General features: G+C 38.6%; 1 protein-coding gene and 1 long non-coding RNA gene across 2 annotated transcripts in view; one reads left to right on the top strand and one right to left on the bottom strand.

The window, feature by feature from the left end:
* The window catches only part of RASGEF1A (RasGEF domain family member 1A), a 328207-nt gene that overhangs the window by 276959 nt on the left and 28359 nt on the right, over positions 1-22889 (bottom strand). The window lies entirely within an intron of this gene.
* LOC140517102 (uncharacterized) overlaps positions 9324-22889 on the top strand; it is a 126070-nt gene continuing 112504 nt past the window's right edge. Inside the window, exon 1 of the long non-coding RNA XR_011971474.1 lies at positions 9324-9823. This is a non-coding gene — a long non-coding RNA (uncharacterized lncRNA). The remainder of the gene's footprint in view (positions 9824-22889) is intronic.

Below are 22889 nucleotides of genomic sequence, written 5' to 3'. Positions count from 1 at the left end.
GGAGCAGGGTCCTCCCCTAGCCCCGACCCTGTGCAGTGTTGGTGGCTGCAGCAGCAGCAGCAGCAGTAGCAGCATCCGTTTTTGGAGCCCTTGGCTTAAAGCCTCTGGGGGAATTGAGCTGCTGATCTGGGTCTCAGCCCTGAGTGGCAGTCTGGGGGTGAGGAAGAGTGCTGGCTGACATAGTGGAGCTAGTGGAGGCTCTGGAAAAGGAATTCTACTTGTAGATCCTAGGCAGAAAGTCGTTAATAGTTCCCAGACCAGAGGAGTAAACTCCTCTTGAATGATTGAGCAACTTTGGAGTAAACAAGAACTTACAGGTCCCCAGAACATAGCCTCCACTTGACAAAGGACTCAAAAGTCAAATAACTGACTGGGAAAATGCCCAAGAAAGGGAAAAAAATTAAGACTAATTACTTTCTTGATGAAGAGGTATTTTCTTCCATCCTTTCTGATGAGGAAGAGATGATATCTAAAAAATAAAACTAAGGGGTGAGAGAGAAATATATTGGGAGGAGAAAGGGAGAAATGGAATGGGGCAAATCATCTCTCACAAAAGAGGCAAGAAAAAGCTTTTTCAATGGAGGAGAAAAGGGAGGATGTGAAAGGGAAAAAGTGAAGCTTACTCTCTTCACATTTGACTTAAGGAGCGAATAACATGTTCACTCAATTTGGTATGAAATTCTATCTTACACTACAGGAAATTAGGGGAGAAGTGGACAAGTGATGTGAGGGGAATGATAGAAGGGAGGACAAATGGGAGAAGGGAGCAATTAGAAGTAAACACTTTTGGGGAGGGACAAGGTCAAAAGAGAAAATAGAATAAATGGGGGGAAAGATAACATGGAGGGGAATATAGTTAGTCTTATACAACATGACTATTATGGAAATCTTTTGCAAAACTACACATATATAGCCTGTATTGAATTGCTTGCCTTCTCAGTAGGGATGGGTGGGGAGGGAAGAGGGGAGAGAAGTTGGAATTCAAAATATTAGAAATGCATGTTGTGAATTATTTTTGCATACTACTGGGAAATAAGAAATACAGGAAATTGGGTATAGAAATCTATCTTGCCCTACAAGGAAAGAGAGAAGATGGGGATAAGAGAAGGGAGGGGTGTAATAGAAGGGAGGGCATATTGAGGGAAGAGGTAATCAAAATGCAAGGCATTATGGGGTGGGGGAGGGGAGAGATGGGGAGAAAAGTTGGGACTCAAAACTTTGTGGAAAAGAATTTCGAAAACAAAAAATAAATAAATAAACATTAAAAAAAAAGAAATTTTCCTGTTAGTCTGAGTGGAAAGTTAGCCCCTTGAGGACAGGAATTATGTTTTCTTCTTCCTTTGTACCCTCTATAGCACCTAACACAAATCTAGGCATGCAGATTCTGCAGAGATTTGCAGAAATTTACAGATTTACAGAGATTTACACCTCATCCTGAGTGAAGGGACATACATTTTTAATCATTAATTTGAAGAATTTAGATCAATATACTATCTTGGAGTAGGAATATAATCTTGTCTGCTCCAACCAACTTCCAGGCTGATTGAAATAGTAACCAGCTGCCAAGACCTGCAATCAGTCACAGCTTCCATACTATATGCTGTCCCATTTACAGATGGAAAAACTGAGGTTCACAGAATCATAAAATGGTAGAATTTGAAGGGAATTCAGAAACTATCTTGTTCAACCTATGTACCAACAGGAATCCCTCTCCACTATATACTTCACCACCCTTTGCTTGGAAACATCCAATGAGGAGAAGCCCATTCCACTTTAAGTCACTTCTAATTGCTGGGAAGTTATTCCTCATATTAAGCTTAAATTGGCCTCTTTGCCACTCTAGGGCCAAGTGGAATAAGTCTGATCCATCTTCCATGTGACAGATATTCAAATACTTAGAAACAAATATCTCCTCAAAGGTCTTTATTTCACCATAAACATCCTCAAGAAACTTGCTGGAGGTCACATAGCTAGCATGCCCCTCCCCCACCTCCTTCCCCCATAGCTTTCATTGCCTGTCACAAACTTCAACTATTTTGCCAAGTAGCCAGTCTGTAAATCGGGGGGGAAAGGCAATTCCTGCCCCTATCCAAGTCATTTAGCTTTATGGAAAACATGTTTTGTTCCTTTTCCTTGCAGCTCTAATGACAGATTCATCTTCTGTGGGCCAGGACTGGGAGAAACCATATGCCTCAATGAGTTTGATTTCAAATTCTAAGCAAAGCATTTGATAGAAGATTGCACTGCCTAATGATATCAGTCATCTTGTTATTATAGATTAGATCACAGATGGGAATCATTAGTAGTATTTTTGTGACTTCCCCAGCCTTTCATGGAATAGGGTATTAAATGAAAATGATGAGAAGTCCTATTTGAAAAAAAAAGCAAAGACCCCCATTTTCAGCAATCTTCTCCCTGTTTTTCTTGTTCTGCCATCTTGTTTATTACATTTGATTCTGCCTACTCCCTTTAACCCACTGCTTCCTGCCATGGTGTATATGTATAATCAGTATAAGGACCATGTGAGGAAATAGAAGTCATTCCTTGATGTTTTCTTCATTTGGGAGAAAAGCATCTTTGGCTATATCTGGAGCACCTGTCCAATATTGTGCTGGTTCCATTACCCTTCTTTGGTGTGTGCAGGTGGAATGGAATATCCTCCCCACCATCAGTTACATAAAATTGGAAAGAAATTCTAGGAACTCCTGGCCAGAAGGTCTTGGAAAGTATCCTGAATGCTTACCTCCTCTCCTCTAATGTCCTTGGAAGCTCAGCTTATGATATATTGTCTGACAATGGGAATGATGTTTTCTGCAACTCAGAGAGTCTTTATAATCAAGGTAGGATTAGTATAGGATCATTGATTTTCATCTGGAAAAGATGACAGAGATCTTCTAGTGCAATTTCCTTAGTTTTTAGATGAACAGTCTTTGGCCCACAGAAATGAAATGACTTACCGAAGGCTGGCACATGAGTCATAAGGAGCAGAACTCACATTTGAACCCACATTATCCAGAGTCACCATAAGTGGCCTCAGGATATGGACCTATATTTTTATTGAACTACATTAAAAAGAAAATATCTGAGGTGAAATGTGAACCCATGTCTTCCTAACTCCAGTTCCAGCACTCTATTACACTATGCTTTCCTTCCCCTCACACATTGACCAAAAGTTGTGGAGAATGCAGAATCTTTCTTTGCTTTGTTTACTGATGACCAAAACCCATTGGATTTCATAGAGTAAAATGGTACCTTACAGGCTCTTCTGCAGCTGCATCTCCCATGTATATGTCAGAATTTAGAAGATTCCTTATACTACATAACAAAAATAAATTTGTTTGACATCTTTTGATTATTTATATCAAGGAAGGCAGATGATTAGGTGATGTGTGCTCACTAAAAGGGTTCAGCACTGTCATGGAAGAGATTCTAACTGGTTTCATTTAACTGATGTCATCCCACCCTTGAATATAGTAGAGCCTTCTGGTGGAATACATAATTATGGGGGAAAAGTTTGACCAAACTATCCACTTAGGCCATGTAGATGAGCAAAGTGTATTAGTCCAGACTCTAATATTAAGTTGGATAGATAAGCCAGAGCTTAACCATTAGGATAGAGATCTTAAATAGACACAGAAAATGGTCAGTGAACTGGGTCCAGAGTTGAATAGAAAGAGGGAATCAGATTTGATTGCCTTTGGAAAATGGTAAAGTTCTTTTAATGAGCCCAGTCTTCTTCTGGAAATAAAGGGCCATCTTTTAATCACTGATTTTCTTCTGGCAGAGAGGCAGTATAGAACAGTGCATAGAGATCTGGCCTCAAAACTGGAAGACCTGGGTTCAAACCTTGCCTTTGACAACTACTGGCTGTGTGACGCTGGGCAAGTCACAACCTCACAACAGTCTAAGACTAATCATTGAAGAGAAGGTTCTGGTAGAGAGAATTTCCTTACCTCTGTATCAGTGAAATCATGGGTTCAGTTCTTATTCTTGCTCTAACCTTCTATTATTGTCATATTACTGCAAGTTATGGACTCTCCAAAGAGTCTTCCATGATTTTTCTATGGAAGATGAAAGTGCCCAAAGGAAAACAGAGAAGTAAAGAGTAGGTGTGAGCAGACTGCAACACATCACAAGCATGGAATCATGAAGATAAAGCATTAAAAGGATGTCTGGTTCAAAGAAATGTATGAGCAAAACAGATGGACTGCTGGACATGTGATTAGAGGAAGAGATAAGAAGAAAGTCTGTACACTGCACTGGAATCTGGGAGATGTTGGGAAAACATTATGGCAGCCATTAACATATTGGGTAGACCCCCTGTCACTGAGTTCTATGGGAAGATATGGATGAGAGTAATGTCGGATGGGTAGACATGGACAGGTTGCAATCTGCATCAGGATTAGGAATATCAACCAGCCCATTTGAGTATGGGGACATTAAAGAAGTTTCAGAGTAAGTCAGAAAACCTAGGCACTGAGAGAAACTGGCAAGGTAGGATATTGTACGTGTTTAGTGACCTATTTCTATGGAAGGTCACATGTAAAGGGAGGTTCAGTCTGGCAAAAAATAGTAACATTACGTTGTTAAATCAGAAAAAGGGAAATGGAAGAGTTAGTTGTTATTACACATTTTTTAAAAATATAGCTGCTCATTAAGTATACTTACAGGTTTAACAACTGTTTAATTGCTTTAGATATGCATTTTACTAGAAATTTATGAAGCGTCTGTAAGCAGGTGTTTAAATTACAGTCCAAGTTCTTCCTTATTTTTCAAAATATTATACCTAAGGAAATAAATCCAGATGGGAAATTTAACAGTCATTTATTAAAGTTTATCAACTCATAAAATACCACCTACATTGATTTCTGAGTGTTAAAGCATCAATAACCATTTGGATTATCAATTGGGCTTTAAATCACAGTCACAGGAAGTGCCTAATTAAATCTAAATTTGAGACAGTTAAAGTCTAACCAAAATAACCTTTTTAAAACAGGAAAGTTACATGACTTTCCCAAGGGATCTATTTATTTTGGCTACAGAGGGCGAGTCTTCTTCCAAATACTTTGCCAAATGTTTTGGGAAATGTAGTAGACCTTGTCCATTAAGGAGATGAAGGACCAAGGAGCCATGATTGAGGGGGCTGGATCTAGTCTCTGGATACAGAATCAATTGAAGTTTAATTTGGAATCAATAGTGAGTCAGCTACTGGGATTCTATCTGCCATATTATCACCTTTGGATTTGTATGACTAAAGGAGGAGGTTGTGTTTTCCTAGCTTGCGATGAGAGGGATAAACTTGGATAGGTCTTTTCATAGAAGTGTTCTATTTCATCCTCACCCTACTTATTTGGCTGTGGCCTAGAGACTTGGAATGACTTGACCAAAGGGGATAAGTTGTAAAACTAGAATTTGAACTCTGATCCTCACCCTCCAAATCTAACATGCTGCCTTCACTTCTTGGACTGTTGTCTTCTTAGCAACAACCTATGTTAAAGGTCTACTTTAGAATATAATCATCTTTGCGTCTCAAAGACCTCAAGGTGTCTCTTGGCTGGGACTGCCAGACTTTGCTGGCAGATTTCCATATCCCTCATGACTTTTCAATTAAAAATATCTGTTTGAGTCACAGAATCTTAGCACTAAAAGGTACCTAAGGCTCCAAGCTCTTCATTTTTTAGGATCACAGATTTGGAGAGAAGTCCAATCTAGTCCAATTGAGCCCTGAACACATTACATGACTCACCTGAAGTCACACAGATAGTAAGTGTCAGAGTCAGGATTTTAACCCATGTCCTGTGATACCAAACCCAGAACTCTTTCCACTGTGCCACACTATTCCCTAGGTTAGTGAAAATGGTACACACCTCTCACTCTGTTAAGAAATGGGTATTTTTCCTTCATGAATATTTGTTTTCATTTATTTATGGAATTCCTGTTTCTTTCTAGGATAAAGAAAGTCAAGGAAAAAAAATTTGAGAGACATAGCAAATATTTCTTGTCTAGTCCAAAGGAACAGAGTTTTAACTTTGTCAGATAAACTAAAGATAAAAGGAGACTTACAAAGTCTTTTGAGTTTACTATATTGTTATTATAAAAATTGTTCTTCTGGTTCTGCACATTTCACTCCGGACTGACTCATATAAGTCTTCTGAGGTTTCTCTGAAACGGTCTCTTTCATCATTTTCTATGACACAATAGTGTTCCCTTACATGCATATTTTGTCTGGCCATTCTCCAATTATCATGATTCCAGAAGACTGACAACGAAGCACGCTACCCACTTCCTGAAAGAGAGGTAATAGACTCAAGAAGCAGAATGAGCTACATAGTTTTTAGACATGGCCAATGTGGGAATTTGTTTTGCTTAACCAAGCATGTTTGTTTTGAGGCTTTGGTTTGTCATTTTCTTTTTGTCTTTTCAATGAGATGGAGAAGGGAGAGGGAAAAGAGAATATAAATGCTTGCAAAATGAAAAAACCAAAAGAAATGTTTAAAAAAATAAAGAGAAGGAACAGCTCCAGCAGGCCTCCAAAGCTCTGAGGCAATATTGATCTGTGCTTCTGTTGATTCAAATTAGGGCCCCTGACCCTAGAGGTGGCTAGTCAGCAATGTTCATCTCTGCCTTCTGTTCATTGGTGTCATTCTGCAGATAGCAGGAACCAAATTTGAAAGCAAAACATCATCACTTCTTGGGTTTCTCTTGCAGAGGAATAGTAATCAGTTTGAATTAGACTGGAGCTTCTTTTTATAAGGCAGCCAGTGTCCCCAATGGCCCCTGGTACCTTTTCCTGCTCCATTATGTAGGTAACACAGAATCACACAGAGTTTGAGTGTTGGAATGGATGGTAGTGGCCATTTAGTTCTAGACATCCCCAGAAAAATAATCTGTTTTAAAACAAGGGGTCCCTGATTTGAAGCTTGATCAATGGGGCCAAGACCTCTTATTCTAGAGAAGGGAATTGAGACCCAATAAGACACAAGTGAGACACAATAAGTTTCTGAAGTGGGATTTATCATACAAACTCCAAGTCCCATTCTATTCTGTGCTTCCCCCCCTCCCAAAGTAGTCTATGCTGCATGGAGTACAAGTACATCTTTAGGGCTAAACTTCTCTTTCTCGGGGAATCCTAGCTTTTCCACTTCTTCACACAACCCTTCTGGAAGTCATTTCAACTTCTTCATTCTGTGTCCTCATCCTTAAAATGATAGGGTTGGTCTTTTAAGAACTATTAAGTTCTATAACAATGATCCCATGAGTCTAGATCACCAGGCATCCTTATTATTCCAACCCAAAGAGGCACTTAGATTTGATTTTTTTCTTACATCTTCTATTAAATGTCAACAAATCTAGTGAAGGTTGTTCAAACAAAGGAGAAAGGTGGCTTCAAAGGTGGCACAGTGGATAGAGCTCTAGGCCTCGAAGTCAGGAAGACCTGAGTTCAAATCCATCATCAGACATGTGCTGTGTCATGCTGGGCAACTCTGTAAGCCTCTATTTGTCTCAGTTTCCTCAATTATAAAATAGGGTAACAATAGCACCTACTTCCCAGGGTTGTTGTGAGACTCAAATGGAATAATATTTGTTAAAGCACTTGCATTTTCCAGTTTTTATAGGAAAGTCCTTTGAGAGGGCAGTTGACCAAGAAAGTCTAATGTGATCAGACAATTTTAGGTTTAATTCAATTCCACAAACATTTTTTGGCCCTGCAGTCACTGGATTTAGAGCAGGAAGGGACTGAGGAGAACATCCATTCTAACTCCCTTGTTATATCTCATGGAAACAATCCCATAAATCCCTTGACTTGCTGGACTAGTAAGTGGTAGAACAAGTATTAAAACCCAGGACTGCAGAGTCAAAATCCAGAGGCACCATGTTATAGAGGACTGTGCTCTAGACTTAAGATCAGAAAGACGAGGGTTGAAATCTCCTGTCAGGTACCTAACTAGCCATGAGACTGAACAAATTTTTCTAAGCCTTAAGTTCCTCATTTACAAAATGGAGATAATCACACCTACCTCATAGTGTTGTTATGAGGACAAAAAATTAAATGCTTTGTCAATTTCAAAGTGTTATAAATGAATGATCCATTACTATTATTATTATTGCTAATATGTTCAGTAGTGTTGCTTCCTTTTATGTACTCCCTGTTAGGATATGGAGACAAACAAAATGAAGCACTCAAATATATGTGGTTTTACTATGTTATAGTGAAAATGAAAGATATGGAACAATTTTATGCTCACTGATGTGGTTCTGCCTTCTCTCAGTGTAAGCCGTCACCTATCCATATATTTTCTTCCTGTCTGATTCCTGTGTTTCTCCATACATCATGCTGGGGGGCTTTCTCTATGCTTTTTTACACTTTATGAGTATAAGTACAGCCCTTGGGCTGCCTGTCTCCTCTTCTTCTCCCCCCTTACCTGGCCTTTTCTAATTATATATTTCCTGGCTGATATTCCTTCCTCTAGTTCTTGGGCATACACAAAATCATCGCTCTAGGTCAGGAAGGGGTCTCATAGTCCACCGAATCATTTTATAGATGAGGAAACTGAAGCTCAGGGAGTTTAGGTTGACTTGCCCAAGGACACAAATCATGACTCTGATGTCAGGATTTGAACCTAAGTGCTTTCATTTCAAAAGCTTTGGATATATGCTGTAGCCTACTTATACACGATCTATCTATCTATCTATCTATCTATCTATCTATCTATCTATCTATCTATCTATCTATCATCTATCTATCTATCAATCTATCTATCTATCATCTGTCTGTCTGTCTGTCTGTGTGTCTGTCTGTCTGTCTATCTAGTGTATGCATACCTAAGTGTATGCACAGATAGATACATACACACATACACATATATATGTATACATATATGTGTGTGTGTCTATGTGTATGGATAGGCAGATAGATAGATAGATAGACAGATAGATAGATAGATAGATAGATAGATAGATAGATAGATAGATATCCATTACTTTTTGGATCACCTGTGGAACTGATTTTTTAAAAATATTGTCATATGCCATGCCTTGTACCCACATAGCAATCCTTGGAAAACATTTATATTAAACAATATTTTTTAATTTAATAGTGAAAAATGTAAAAAAAAAACCATAATAAGGCAAGATGTTAAAAATGTAAAAGAATTAGCTGTAAAAGTACCAGGTGGGAGAAGTATGGAGAGGCAGCAGATCATGTGAGAAAAAACCCATGAGGTTTACTATACTGCAGTTTCATTATGAGGTAATAGTGTGCATCATGACAGCCCCCAACACTAATGCAAACTTTAGATGATTAATAGAGAACAGGGGGCCCAGGATGAATAAGGTGATAACCCAGAGTCCTCTGCCCCGAGAGGCTCAATCTGGAGTGTTAGATTCAGTTCTGGGCACTACTTTTTAGAGAAAAAGTGAACAAACTGAAGCATGTCCAAAGGAAAGCAACTAGGGGGTAAGAGTTCCAGAGCCATGTTACATAAAGATCAGTTGAACACATTGCTGATGTTTTAGCCTGAGAGACAAGAGAGTCCAAGGAGGGACAAGATTTGCCTTCCCACATTTGAAAGATTGCATGTGGCAGATTAGTTATAATTGTTCTGTTGGCCCCAGATGACAGAAGCAGAAATAATGGCTAGGAGCAGCAGAAGCAGATGTCTGCTTGATACAGGAGAAGCAATGGTTTCCTAACAACTAGAACTATGTAAAAGTTCAGATATGGACTGTCTTGGGAGATAGCCTGCTCCCTCTCAGCAAAGATCTTCAACGTGAGGCTACATGCACATCGTCCAGGAATATCACAGAAGCCCTTCTTGTTCAGGTATGGGTTGTACCAGATGTTCTGTCCAACTTTGAAAGTCTATGATCATTGGATAATCAGAGATTAGGAGAAGCAGTGAATGCCATGGGAAGTTTGAGAACAAAAAATTAGAGGCTGCAAGGTGCAGGGTAGAGTCATGCTGACAGAATTTCTCAGTGAAATGCAACTATTTAATACAATAACTTGAAAGTTAGCAAGATTCAGACCCCTCTGAGTCTGGATACACTGCCCTAGGCTCCAAGGGGCTTTACAGAGGTGGCTAGGCAGCTCCATGGATAGAATGCTGTTTCAGATTCAACTCTACTGATCTGAGTTCAAATCTATCCTTTGGATGACTTACTAGCTGTGTGACTCTGGGCAAGTTACTTAACTTCTGCCTGTCTTGGTTTCCTCAACTGTAAGTGGAAATCATAATACCATCCACCTCACAGGGTTGTTTTCAAGATCAAATGAGATAATATTTGTAAAGCACCTGTCATGTGTGGTCATTTAATAAATCATTACTCCTTTTCTCCCCTTTTGAGGGTGCATTGTTTCTATTTTTTCTTGTTATAAATATCTTCCAGTTGGGATATGATCTTCAGGTTGGATGGGCTAGGAGGCATAGCCTTGGGCCACCCTCTGATTTGTTTCCCAGAGAGAGTCTTGGTGGGGTCTGGGATTGCTTAATTGGCCAAAGGATTCTTCCATGCAATTTTCTTGAAAATGTCTTAAGGAGATTTTAAGGAAAATCCCAATGAATATTCCCAATGCCCACTTAGCATCTCTAATTGATTGATCCTAATGCTGACTTAAAAGAAAATAGATTTAGTGATTAAATTATATAGGAAATGTATCTCTGAGGAAAGGGCAGGTTTAGGATATAGCAGAGCAAGCTACAAATATTTTGATGGATACCAAAAATGTCCTCCTACAAAAAGGAAAAAAATCCTTTCCAGCTCTGTCTGCATGAATAAAATTCAACCATTAGAAATTTATGCTTTTGATTGAGAGGATATTCATCAATTGGAGAATGCTGAATGATTTGGGATATATGATTGTATGGAATTAACGATAATGATGGTTTGAAAGAACAAAAAATCTAGAATATCAAAGAAAATGATGAAAAAAATGTAAAGCAAGGAGGTTTAGCAGTACCAGCTCTTAAACTATATTATAGGCAGCAATTATCAAAACTATCTGGTAGAAAGTTAGAACAATAGGGAACAGTAGACATATAATTTACAAGCAAATATACATAACATTATATTTGACATGTATAAGTACTTAAGATCTGGGGATAAGAATTCATTGGGATAAGAATTGGTAAAAAGAAAACATTGGGAAAACTGGAAAGCAGTGTGGCAGAAAATGGACGTAGACAAATATCTTATACCATTTGCCAAGATAAGGTCAAAATGGATATATGTAGTACATATAAAGAGAGATTTTACAACCACATTAGAACATGGAACATATTACTTATCAGACTTATGGACAGATAACCAATTTATGAATAACCAAGAGATAGAGAGCAAAGAATAAAGTGGATGATTTTGATTACATTAAATTAAAAAGTTTTTTGTACAAATAAAACATAGCCAATATCAGAAGGAAAGGAGAAATTTGGGGGAAGTTTTTTGAACAATTTATCAGATAAAAATTTCATATCTAAAATATATAAAACACCTTTGTCAAATCCATAAGAATGAGCTGTTCCCCAATTGATAAATGGTCAAAGGATATGAAAAGGCAGTTTTCCAATGAACACTTCAAAACAATTTCTAGTCATATGAAAAAATGCTCTAAATCATTATTGACTAGAAAAATGCAAATTAAAACAACCTTGACTTAATCATTTTACACATACCAGATTAGTTAAAATTATAGAAGGGTAAAATGACAATTGTTGGAGGGGATGTGGAAAAATTGAGACACTCTTTCATTGTTGGTGGAATTGTGAACTGCTCCAACCATTTTGGAGAATAATGTAGAATTATGCCAAAAGAGTTATTAAACCACCTATACCCTTTGACCAAAAATATCACTACTTGATCTATTTCCAAAGATGACTAGGGAAAGAGGAAAAGAACCCGTATGTTCTAAAATGTGTATAGCAGCTCTCTTTGTGGTAGAAAAGAATTGGAAATTGTAGTGATGCCCATCAACTGGGTAATGGCTGAACAAATTGTGGCTTATGACTATGGGAGAATTCTGCTGTGCTATAGGAAATGATGAGTTCAAAGATTTTAGAAAAACATGGAAAGACTTACACAAAATAATGAAAAGCAAAATGAGCAGAACCTAGAGAACACACATACAATAATATGCTTCATACAATAACAGCAATATCATTTTAAGAATGGGATTTTGAATGAATGTCATTTTGAATATTATAAATACCCCAATTAACTAGAAAGAACATATGAAGAAAGATGCTATCTGCATCCGGAGAAAGAACTGAAGAGAAATATGTATAGAATAATTTTACATATATATATAATATGCACACACATACTATATATAATATATAATATATATACATGTATATACACACACACACTTATTTGTATCTAATGATAGCCATCTCAAGGAGGAGAGGGGAGAGAAGAAAAAAGAGAGGAAAAGGAATTTGCGTGATAATTTTGTTATATACTCAAAAGGAATAACAAGTTGTACATAGCAGATTTGCAGTTTCATGTGCAATCTTTTTTTATTGCACTATGTTGTGGAAATGCTTGTTTTATTCCATAAATTAAAAATAAAATAAATTTTTAAAAGCTATAACAGACAAGATTATTTCAGAAAAACCTGGTAAGATTTACATGAACTGAAGCAAAGTGAAGTGTGCAGAAACAGGAGAACACTGTACTTAGTGAAAGCAATATTATATGATGACCAACTGTGAATGACTTATCTATTCTCACTGAGATGAGACTCAACGGTCCAAGACATCTCCGAAGGACTCATGAAGAAGAATGCTATCCATTTTCAGAGAAAGAACTATGGAGTCTGAATACAGATCAAAGCAGACTATTTTCCTTTACATTTTTGTGTTTGTTTTTTCCTTGTTCGTTTTCCTTCACAACATGACTAATATGGAGATATGTTTTGCCTGATTACACACGATAACCTGTATCAGATTGCTTACTGTCCCAGTAAGGGGCAGAAGGGAGGGAGAGGTTTTGGATTCCGAATTAAAAAAAAATGGATGTTAAAAATTGTTTTTTACATGTAATTGGAATAAATATTTACAAAGCAATTTATACTTTTGAAAGGAGTCTTTTAGAAGTCCTCTGTTAAAATGCAAATATTTGTTGGAGAGATGGCATCTTAATCCATTATCAGCTAACATCTTAGAAATTTATTGAAAGGACCACAGGGCTAAGAGTTAAGAGAATTTGGTTTGGCTCATGCCACAATCACTAACTGTGCATGAGACCACAGGCAAGTCTCTATCTTTCAGTATTTCTTTTCTCATCTTTAAAGTAAGTTAGAATAAATGATTCCTAAGGTCCCTTCCAGCTTTAACATTCCATGAATCATTATGTCATCCCTGTTACCTATATGAAATTTATTTTTGTCATTTGCAAATGAAAATGGGGTAAGTTCAAAGATTCCTTTTATTTATAACATTCCATGATCTAATTATCTCTCTGAACCTGTTTTTTCAATCTAAAATGGACATAATATCTATTTTGCCTATTTCACAAATACTGTGAGGCTTAAAAGTGATAATGAATGAAAGTGCCTTCTGTATTGCATAGCATTATGCAAACAAAATTAGTATTAATTGTTGTTGTTGCTCTCTTGAACACACAGCTTTCTGACAGTGACAGCTAACTGAGAGCAAAATCTGGCAGAATGGGACAAAAAAGGGGTGCTTAGATGGCTGGGGTGGGATGTCAAAGGATAAATGTCAAGAGGAAGCCTTGAAGGGGAGAGGTCAAGGTGCTAACATCAAAATAACTATGTCGAATGCTGGCTCTGGAGAATAATATGAAAAGACAGTCTTCCATCACCCTCAGTCCAAGTCCTTTGTCTAGCCATGAATCACATGTCTTACCCCTAGGGTTGCCTTATGCAATGAAGGGAAGGATTCCCTGAGAAAAAGCCACTTTGTTTGGTGGTGGGTGAACTTAAAAAGGCTTGTGGGCTTGGAAAAAGCCACAGAAGAGTATTGACTTTATCAAAACCATCTGATCTTCTTGGATGTGGAGATGTCTTCCCTGCCAAGCTGGGGAGAGGTCCCCAGCTGGCCTCCATTCTGGGCTGGGGCCCATTGTGGGACTTTGACACTCTGAGCTCCAGTCAGGCTTGGAGCCAAGACACAGAGGCTTTCAAAAGCTGGAGTCTCCAGTGGAGACAACTTAGATGAACTTCCCTGAGCTTCTAGCCAAGGCATGGTTCAAGTTCACAGGGATATGTCAGCTAGGAAGATAGGGCAACTTCCCTTACTCTGATCTGGCAGTGTCCATTCTGCTCAGGAAACTATGCAGCCTGGAGGCAGACAATTCTGTAGGAGAGAGTCTGGATTTGGATATATCTCCCTCCAGAGTTATGTCTGTCTCCAGCTTCTGTTCCATTCCATCTTGTAGAGACCTGCCTGATTAACTTTCCTGAAATTCTGGGCAGTTTATCACCACTATGCCTCATCCACCAAATATATACTGAGCTAGGTGATGCAGTGGATAGAGCACCAGAGCAGGAATAAGGAGGACCTGTGTGACCTTGGGCAAATCACTTAACCCCAATTGCCTCATCCTTGGTCATCTCCAATCATCCTGATGAATATCTAGTCACTGGATTCAGATGGCTCAGGAGAAGTGAGGCTGGTGACCTGCACAGCCCTCCCTCACTCAAAACAAAGTCAAGTGCATGTCATGTCATTATTTCTCTGATGGCATGGTCTTCTTCGGCAATGAAGAACAAACACACACACACACACACACACACACACACACACACACACACACACACACTGAATACTTATTATGTGAGAAGCACCATGCTAGGTTCTGTGCAGCATATAAACATGTAAATCACCATTCCTGCCTGTAAGGATATTCCTTGTGGTTGAAGAGATGAGATAGAGACATGAAAAGTTAACTAATTAGGGATCACTAGGCAGCAAATGGGCAACTAGGTGGTACAGTGGATGGAGCACTGTGTCTGGAATCAGGAAAACTCTTCATGAATTCAAATCTGGCCCCAGATACTTATTAGCAATGTGACTGTAGCCAAGGTGCTTAACCTTGCTTGCCTCAGTTCTTCATCTGTAAAATAAAATAGAGAAGGAAATGGCAAACCATTCCACTATCTTTGCCAAGAAAATTCTAAATGGGATCGAGGAGAGTTGAAAATAACTGAACAATGACAAAAGATAGTAAACGGTACTGGATAGTGAGTGGTACAGAGAGCATGCCCTAGAGGAGGTCAAAGGATGGGGAGATCAGTGGAAACTGAGGAGCAATCATGCCAATTCCCACTCCAAGACCCCCAAACTCCTTCCACTGCCTATAAGATAAAGTCCAAATTCCTTAAGTTGGTATTCAAAACCTTCTATATTCTAGGCCCACCCTACATTTCCAAGTTTACTATCTTTTCTTATTTCTTAAGAAAATTCTATGGTTTAGTAAAATGTGTTCTCTTACTAGTCCCCAAACAAGTCTTAGGGTTTCCCTTTGTTATGTGGCTGTCTCTGTTCCTTTCACCTATTGCAGTTCTACATGTTATTCTCCAATGCAATTTTACATCTTGATCTCAAATTCTATCTTGTTTGTGAAGGCTTCTCAGAGCAACTCAGTGGGAAAGTGATCCCTTTCTCCCTATTCCTTTCCCTCTTTCTCTCTCTTTGAAACTTCTAGTTCTAGGCACTGAATTCATGTAGCATTTTTCATATCTTGCCTATTACAGTTATATTGTAAAAGTGTAAAAATGTGTGGGTGTGTGTGTATGTGTGTGTGAGACAGAGAGAGAGAGAGAGAGAGAGAGAGAGAGACAGAGACAGAGAGAGACAGAGAGAGACAGAGAGAGAGAGAGAGAGAGAGAGAGAGAGAGAGAGAGAGAGAGAGAGAGAGAGAGAGAGAGAGAGAAGAGGAAGGAGAAAAGAATGAAGGGATGGATGGAGACAGAGACAAGAAGACCAGACAATCAGAGAAAGACAGAGAAACATAGAGAGTGATAGTCATAGTTTCACTCTTTTCTGGTTTGAATACAACTCTTTGCTCCACATTTTAAGAGGAAGAACATTTTAAAAGAGGGAAAACTAAGACTGTGAAAAGACTCGAAACTATTTAAATGTGACAACTGTTAAACAAACCGGAGCTATAAAAACTTGGACAAGAGAAGATTTGTGGAAGAGCATAAAGTCATAGGATATCAGAATATTAGAATTGGGAGGTACCTTAGAAATGATCTGATTTAACCCAGTCTTTTTATAGTTGATAGCCATCTTCCTGTATGTAATGACAAGAAGACATTTATGATCTATAAAATGAATATATGGTCAACAGCAGCTTATGGGGCATGAGAGGCAATGGGATGTAATGCAGAGAACACAGAACTTGGAGTCACAAAAACCTAGATTTTTATCCTGTCTCAGACACTCGCTGTAGTTAAGTGACCCTGAGCAAGTCACTTAACCGCTTAGTCTCAGTTTCCTCAGCTGTAAAACAGGGATGAAATGACACATCCCTCACAGAGTTGTTCTGAGCTCAAATGAATCATGCATGTTTAGTGCTTTGCAAACCTTGAAGTGCTGCACGAATTTTGTTTATTATCTTTTAGTGAAAATGGAAACTCACATTGTATGCTCATATATTTGAGATAACAAAAAAGAATGAGGATATCTCAGTATTGGGTAAGCCCTTAACAAAAGATTCTAGTGTAATACGGATAGAGTTGTACAGCATGAGAAAATGTTGGCAGGTTCCCATCTGGGTTATGGGAGGTACTATCCAAACTGGGAAAATCATAGATCATTCTAAGTAGTCCAAGTAAGTTTCTTCAAATACCTGGAGGTCTGACATGGGGAAGAAGGATTAGAGTGTCTAGTTTAAAGGGGTCTGTGAAGGCAGAACTAGCATTAATATTTAGAAGTTATAGGAAGTTTAGGTTCAATAAGAAAGAGCTTTTAACAACTGGAACTATCCCCCCAAAATGGAATAACTTACAGTTACACTGTGAGCTCCCTAACTGGAAGCATTCAATCAGAGGCTGAGTGACCAACCACCTGTCATAGATGGTGTGTAGGTGATTCTTACCTTTGTAACTCCAATATATTTTGATTTTACTTCTACCTGTCCGACCATTCCTTTCTTCCTTCCTTGTCCACCTTCCACATCTGAAGTGAGAGAGCTCCTTAAAGCTCTGTTGTAGGACATTTTCTCTTCTCTGAGTGTATTTTGTACCTTGGTAATATAATAAATTCTATAAGTGTATTTATTCCCTCTATGCAGATGAATTCTTAATCTATTACTCCAAGCCTACATGTCCAAATACTAGCAGAACATCTCTAACTGCATCAGTTTCCAGTGCCTCAAACCCAACAAGACCAAAGTTGAACTTACTCTCTTCCTCTCCAAGAATGTCTCCCTTTTGGTCATTGCCCAACTGAGAAGTCCTTTGATTTCAGCCTAAATGCTGCCTAATTATACCTAAAACATGCTAGAGTTAAAAGTGCTTGAGTTTCTCTTGTCCTTAAAAATAAACAAGCAAACTAGGAAACAAAGACATTTTACTTGATCTTGACAACCCCTGTACCTGCCTATCACTCCCAAACTCTTCTGCATTTGAATGGTAATTTCCCAAGAAGAATGGTTTGGACCAGATACCACCACTTTCCTCCCACTTCCTCACTGCTTAATTCTTTGTAATCTTGTTTCTGATTCCACGATACAGTGATATTATGATGTCCAAGGTTTCCAATGACCTCTTAATAAATCTAATGGTATTTTCTGAGTCTTCACAAGCCTTGATCTTTCTGAATTATCTGATTCTTAGAAACCCAATCCTGAATATTCTCTCATTGCTTGGATTTTGTGATATTACTCTTGGTTTTTTCCTTCTCCGTATCTGACTAAACCTTTAATCCTCCACTTTCCTGGTCCTACCTCAGAAGTATGGGTATTGCTCAAGGCCGCCTTATGTAAATTTTTTTTTCTTTCTAACTTTTTTTTACTTGGTGAATCCATTGGCTCCTGTGAGTTCACTGATGACCTCGATGACTCCTAGATCAATAAATATAGCTCTAATGTCTCCCAATCAATTCTAGTCCTCTATCTCCAAATGTCTGAGGGACATCTCCAGCCAGGTATTGTTTTTCTTTTTTAATTAATTAATTTATTTTTAGTTTCCAATTCATTTCCACAAGATTTTGAGTTCCAAATTTTCTCCCCATCCCAAGACACCATGCATTCTGATTACCCTTTCCCCTATCTGCCCTCCTTTTTATCACACCCCTCCCTTCCCTTATCCCCATCCCCTCTATTTTCTTGTAGGGCAAGATAGGTGTCTATACCCAATTATCTGTATTTCTTATTTTCCAGTTGCATGTAAAAAGAATTCTCAACATTCGTTCCTAAAACTTTGAGTTCCAACTTCTTTCCCTCCCTCCCTCCCCACCCATCCCTACCGAGAAGGCAAGCAATTCAATATAGGTCATACATGTGTAGTTATGCAAAAGACTTCCATAAAAGTCATGTTGTGAAAGACTAACTATATTTCCCTCCATCCTATCCTGCCCCCCATTTATTCTATTCTCTCTTTTGGCCATATCCTTCCCCAAAAGTGTTTACTTCTAATTATCCCCTTCTCTCATTTGCCCTCCCTTCTATCATCCCCCTCACCCCACTTGTCCCCTTCTCCCTTACTTTCCTGTAGTGTAAGATAGATTTTCATACCAAATTGAGTGTGCATGTTATTCTCTCTTTAAACCAAATGTGATGAGAGTAAGCTTAACTTTTTCCCTCTCACCTCCCTGCCCTGTGCCCTCTGTCTATATGTATATAATCCCTTCAACTACCCAAATACTGAGAAAAATCTCAAGAGTTACAAATATTATCTTTCCATGTAGGACAGTTGTTTTAATAGCACCTCAAATTCATCAGGTCTTAAAGAGAACTCATCCTCTTTCCTTTAAGCCTGTCCTCCCAACATTCTCACTTCTGCTGATGACATTATACTCAGTCTTTTCAGTTATATAGTTTTAGACTTGATACCTTTATTTATATTTGTTATTTATATTCTCAAAGATATCAAGGAGGCAATGATGCGACATGTAAGTGAATTGGATTTAAGCTATAGAGAATTTTGCAATTGCAATGTCACCAGCCTCATTTTCTCCTCTGGAGCCATCTGTCCAAATATAGATCAGGACTATTGTAGATGACCCAGGATGCAGTGGGGGAACTTGGTCTTTTCCAGTTTAAGGTCTTTAAGGTCTCAGTTTGATTGAGGCAGAACCATTCAGTGATTAAGGGTAGGTAAGAAATGAGGTAGAAAATGGCCTCTTTACCTAGTCAAGAAAAAAATCAGTCAGGGAGGGGAAGACTCTTGGGGTTTCTGATCATTGTCTCCAGCGCATACTCTTTCTAACTGATCTTTTGCACAGTTGGCACAATAATTTTCCCAAGATGTATGCCTGACCATGTGACTCCCTTACTACAAAACTTTCAAAAGTTCCCTCTTGCCTCTATATAGAATGGAAATTCTTTCTCCTGGCATCTAAGATCTCTACAGCAGCTAGGTGGCACAGTGGATAGAGCACCAGGCCTGGAGTCAGGAAGATCTGAATTCAAATGTGACCTCAAATACTTAGTAGCTGTGTGACCCCAAGTATGTCACTTAACCCAGCTTGCCTCAGCTTCCTCATCTATAAAAGGAGCTATAGAAGGAAATGGCAAACCACTCTAGCCCCTTTGCCAAGTAAACCCCAAGTAGGGTCACAAAGAGTCAGACATGACTGAAATGACTGAACAATAAAATTTTCCATGTCCTGGCTTCCATCTATCTTTCTAGCCTTATTTCACACTATTCCTCTTGTACTCTAGATTACTAACTGTTTCAGCCAAACTAGACTACTAACTGCTTCCTGAATTCAACATGGCATCTCCCTCTCCATACAATTGCACAAACCTGACATGAACTCCTTCCTTATCTTCACCTTTTAGAATAGTTTTCCTCTTCTCTTCCTTGGTGTTAGGTCTTATTCCAGCACTGGCTCATTGTCTATTTCCTCATGTATAGGTACAAGACACATCAAATATGAAACACTGGACAAAAAGAACCCACATGAATGTTGACCCATTCACTGGACTTACTGCAAGCTTTAGCAGCTGGAATTAAATTCAAGAGAATTGAGTCAAATCAGAAATTTGGGCCATAAACAAACCTTTTTGGCACTTGTGTTCTTTGTATGAGCTCATAACCACCTGTGCAAGGGAGAATCTCTCAGATGTCCAGCCAAGACCATGAATATTGGACTCTTTTCTCTATGAGAACAAGCACAGAGGAAGCCATGAGATGAGTCAGATTTTCTTCTCCCATCTGTTCCTCCCTCCTTTGTCCTCTCAACTAGTTACAATGCTCACAAATCCCAAAGCACAGAGAAGTTAGTAGAGTAAGAGATACTGGTTTGTTTTTCCTGTAATCATTGCCTTAGAAGAAACCTCCTGAATTAAAGTAGTGGACTCTTAACCCACTTCTTAAGCAGGACTTTTCCTGCACAAAAGAAGGGTTTCTGCTGCCAAGCTACAACCCCAATTGGGAGCTGCCACAGCATTATCCTGTTTTAAACACAGGCTTAGAGAATTACAGGACTGTACGTCTCTATCTTGTCTTGAGGTCTCACTTAATGTATAGAATATTCTTGAATAACTCGCATCTGGACACACAAATCTTGCATAAGAGTTTTCTCTTTTTCTCCTTCCTAGTCTACACTTTAATTCACTACATAATCATTCATTTGGAGATGCCTTTGCTACAACATGTAGTTATTAAAATAGGTAGAAAAATGCTTCAAGTCTCCTCCTCATTTTAAAATATCTAGGTCTCAAGAACTAGACTTAATTCAATTTGCTGCCAAGCGACCCTAATACAAAGATTGAGTCACCTCCACACAGAAGGCTTCAGCTATTCCCCTAATTGAATATTTACTTTTCTTCCTTGAATCTTGCCAGTTTTTGCCTGGATCTCTCCTTTACCCTCTATTGCTCCCTATCTTGTATTAAACTTAACTGTGTGTATCAGATATCCTTCAATTTCCTTGAGGGCAAGGACTATTTATTATTTTCCAGGCTTTGCATCTTTATTACCTAGGCACCCTGGATAGAGGTCTGGGCCCAGAGTCAGGAAAACCCAACTTTATATCTGGACTCAGACACTTACTAGCTATGTGACCTTGGGCAACTCACTTAACCACTTTCTTCCTCAGTTTTCTCCACTGTAAAATGGAAATAATGATAACACTTACCTTTCAGGATTGTTGTGAGGATCAAATGAAGTGATATTTGTATTATGCTTGGCATAGTGCCTGACAAATAATAGGTGCCTTATAAATAAATGCTACCTAGCTAGCTAGTTAGTAGTAGTAACAGTGGTTTTAGCCCATAGTAAATATTTAATGAATTGAAATCAATCTATTCTTTCATTTCAAGTCAATGATAAAATTGTAGAATGCAAGAGAATCAAGGATAAACGGACAGATGAACGGACCTGGGATAGAATTCAGGTCTCCTGGCACCCAGTCTTGAGTTCTTTACACTATTCCAATTGGCATGAGAAGAAAATCTTCCCGATTGTGTAGTACTATTTGGATCTTAGCTTACTGGTCTCCGAAGATGGGAGTTCTGCAAAGTTTCTCTCTGGATTCTGCCTAACCCAAGGCATTTCATTAAGAGGAATAGTTGTGGGATGAAGAGACTGCTCCTTCCACCTGTACATGGACACTGAGAAGACATGATGGGAAAGGCCTAAATATTCAGCTGATTCTCCTCTCTCCAGTGTCCTCTATTAAAATGCAAATTTCTCTGGGTCAGGGACCAACTTAAGACTCTTTTTAAGAATTTACTAAATGCTTCCCCTCCTACTCGGGAGAAGAGTCTAAGGTTGCAGAAAAATGCTGATCCTCCTTGTGTGATGGAGAGGGAGCACTGAGAGAAGAGGTAAGGGAACTGAAAGGGATGGGGAGGAGGGTGTAAGGCCCTGAACACAAGCCTGAGCAACTTTTCAACTCTACTGAGGGACAACTTTGAGGCTGTTTTTTGGATGGGCTAAGGTGAAATAATTTATACCAAACTCATTGGTAAAGGTCAAGAGACAGAGGGGAGAGGCAGTCGGATGAAATAATCAATAGTTCAACAAGAGTTAGTGTCAATCAATGTAGATGATGAATATCAACCAATATATATCGATCAGCATTGACTGCCCTGGAACACAGGACTATAGCAACCTTAGAGTATTTCTCAGGTTCTATGACATCAGGCTCACTATAAGGAAAACTTCCCAATGGCATTGTCCATAAGCAGACTGGGCTATTTATTTTTCTTTCATTCTTTTCTTTTATTCAAGTCTTTTTAAAATTTTTTCATTAATTAATTTCATTTATTTTCAGTGTTCTACAATAACTACCATATAACTGAGATTATTATTTTCCCCTCCCTCCCCCCTCCCTCCTTTCTCCCTCCTCCCTCTTTCCCTGAGATGGCATAAAATTCTGTATAGGTTCTACACATACATTCCTATTAAATACATTTTCACTGTGTTGAAGAATTAAAATGAGTGGGAAAAATCATCTAACAAACCAAAATGCAATACACACACACGCACACACACGAATGATCTGCTACATCCTGTGATTGAATTCCATAGTTCTTTCTCTGGATGTGGAAAGCATTTTGCCTTAAAAGACCATTGGGGATTTTTTTTTAAGTCCTTGCATTACAACGAAGTTCCAAGTCTACCAGAAAAATCTCTCACACACTGTGGTCGTTGCTGTGCACAAAGTTCTCCTGGTTCTGCTCCTTTTGCTCAGTATCAGATCATATAAGTCTTTCCAGGCCTCTCTGCAGTCTTCCTGTTCATCATT

Source organism: Notamacropus eugenii, chromosome 1, assembly GCF_028372415.1.
Source record: "Notamacropus eugenii isolate mMacEug1 chromosome 1, mMacEug1.pri_v2, whole genome shotgun sequence".
Classification (NCBI taxonomy): Eukaryota; Metazoa; Chordata; class Mammalia; order Diprotodontia; family Macropodidae; genus Notamacropus; species Notamacropus eugenii.
This window is presented reverse-complemented; position numbering and strand designations above follow the sequence as displayed.